The following is a 2,978-nucleotide window of genomic DNA, read 5'->3' as shown; positions in this document are numbered from 1 at the left end:
GGTTTAATGGTCATATGCACATAGGCCCGGTCCAGATGGTGGGCAACCCCCCATGGCCCACTTCTCCAGGGGGACCAAAATTTTTAGGCTATGTAGTGTGTGCGTGCGTGTGTGTGTGTATATATATATATATATATATATATATATATATATATATATATATATATATATATATATTACCTAAATGATTTTTAGGGCCTAAAGTTGGTTCAAACTCAAACTAGCTCAAAAGATAAACAAGCCAAATTGTTAAATGCCAATAAGGATCATACACATACATAAGCATCAATAATAGTTCAATCTGAGAGAGTGGTATCTTGTTTTTCGCTATAATCACCAATTCAGGAGGTGTCTTCTGAATAGAGATAGGATCAAATCTGCTGATCAAGACCAACATAATACTAATATGGATGTGATATTGATTGGATGAATCCATCCTTTGAGTAACATGATCCTAAAAACGTGCATCTCGGATCAAAATTTAACTGTAAACAGACTACCAAAAATGCATACCTAGTAAGAGATGCTAAGAGCATCTCCAACTCGACAATAAAACTCATAATTTACACAACAAATGACGTTAAGTTGCTCCAACCCCACACTAAATCTATCACTAAATTTAGTGTTGGTAAAGAGTATAACACTAAATAACCCATTAAGAAATATAATGTTAAAGTTTCACCGGTATAAAATGCTCTGTCATCTTTGAACTTATTCATTTGGAGTGTCTTGATTGTAAAATTATAATCTCTATTTAATAATTTTACTTGTTTAAATTTAATAATTCAAATTAATGCAACACATACCTAAATTTACACACATTTATTGTACATTACAATCCTACAAATATAATAAAAAGTGAGATATATATTACAATCCTATTCATTAATAACAAACTATTTATTAATAAAACAACAAAACTGACATCGTAATTTTATACTATTTTGAAATATGATCAAATAACAAGATAAATTATAGAGTAAAGAAAGACATGATAGTGTAAAGAACTTTTATTCTAATACTTGTGATTGTTAGCATAAGAAATATAGTATGTATGTGTATTCATTTATTTTGTGGCCCGTGTATTTAGCCCTTTTATGATGTATCGTGTGTGTGTGTGTGTGTGTGTATATATATATATATATATATATATATATATGTTGAAAATAGTGGTATAATCAATCTCATATTTATTTGTGTGAACTGTTAAGTTATTATTTGGAAGGGTTTATTGTGTTCAAAGATATTATTGTGGGATAAAAGTGTAAATGCAGGGAGAAACATGCGGGTCATCGGATTTGGATCAGATATTCGGGTATGCTCCATGTTTGTGTTGCTGATGTATAAAATAGGAGAGAGAGTGAAGATAGATCATATCTCTTCTTCTTCAGTTCAAGAGTTTTAGGGTTTTCTCTCATTTTCTCTCGTCTACTTCTCTCTGTTCTTGAGTGCATTAACAAACTGCTGTAATATCTTTGAGTCTTGATAGTTAGTCGTTCAAATGTGTATCATCGAATGGTCTGATTAGTTTAGGTTGAGTGTGTGAATCTGTGAGAGTAGATTAGGGTTTTGTAGTGAGTTTTCAGTTGTAAGTACATGAAAACCTTATGTTTCTTTGTCCTCTAATGATATAAGAAATGAAGATGTTGGGAAATCTATCGTGTCTGATTTTAACATGGTATCAGAGCTGTAAGGCTCATGCTATTTGATATTGATGCTTCGGTTGTTGTTGTTCTTTGTTTGGTGGTTCGTTCTTCGACGATCTGTGAAAAGTATTTCTTCTTGTTGGTTAAGTTTTGTTTTACGATTGAATCTGGTTAGGTTTAGGGTTTCATTTACTATTTACCCTATATTTGATTTTATTTTATGAGATCCTGGTACTGCGAGTTGTTTGATTGATCTTGCAGATTGGCGATTTCGTTTCTTGGTACTGCTGTTGCGTATTTGGATTTGAAACTTTGGAAGTAATCGATCAATCCCTCTAATATGAAATAATCCTCTTGGGGTCGGATTTCATCACCGATAAACCCTTATAGGGAACGGATTCAGGGAGTCGATTTTAATAAACATTTTGCCTATTGCACTGTGAGGGTTTCTTGTTCTCATTTTCCTCTATTTCTTTAGTTGTAAATGTGGGAGACCCTGGTTGTCTTGAGTACACCAGTTATTTGTTTTGTATTTTGTATCTGTTCTTGATTATTTTTGACTCTATGTTTGATTGTCTTGGGCCCCGACACACTGTGGTGACCATCTGGACTTTAAGTCAACACATGCTTTGTTACTTGTTGTTTTTTGGTTTGCTATTTGCTATTTGTTCTTTGTGTGTCTTCTGTGATTCACTATGGCAGGAGATACTCCTGAAGGGAGTGGTACTCTTAAAGATAGTACTCTTGATTTTGATGATCCTTTATATGTCCATCCTTCTGATAATGCTGTAACATCTATTATAACAATAAATTTGACTGGTAATGAAAATTATCGGTTGTGGCGTAGTGCTATCTCTAGAGGCCTTAAGGCTAGGAATAAATTGGGTTTTGTGGATGGTACTATTACTCTTGAAAATACTGAAACCTATAAATCTTCTAAATGGGAACGTGTTAATGTTGTTGTATGCAATCGGATATTAATTAGGATCTATTTCTGAGACTATATATGCTAGTCATGTCTATTATGATAAAGCTAAGATATTTGGGATGAATTATTTGAAACCTATAATAAGGCTGATGGATCTGTGAGTTTAATATCCATCAATAAATTAATACTTTAAAACAAAATGGTTCTTCTCTTTCTGATTACTATAATAAACTTGATTCATTATGGAAGGAGTTTGATGGTTTAACAAGTCTAACCGAATGTGTGTGTGAGGCTGCCACTAAACTTAATGATCATTCTAAATTGATGAAGCTAATCCAGTTTCTAAGTAGTCTTGATGATGTGTATGATCAAGTCAAGAGTTATATTCTCTTGATGGAGCCTTT

This window comes from Lactuca sativa, chromosome 1 (genome assembly GCF_002870075.4).
Source record: "Lactuca sativa cultivar Salinas chromosome 1, Lsat_Salinas_v11, whole genome shotgun sequence".
NCBI lineage: Eukaryota > Viridiplantae > Streptophyta > Magnoliopsida > Asterales > Asteraceae > Lactuca > Lactuca sativa.
This window is presented reverse-complemented; position numbering follows the sequence as displayed.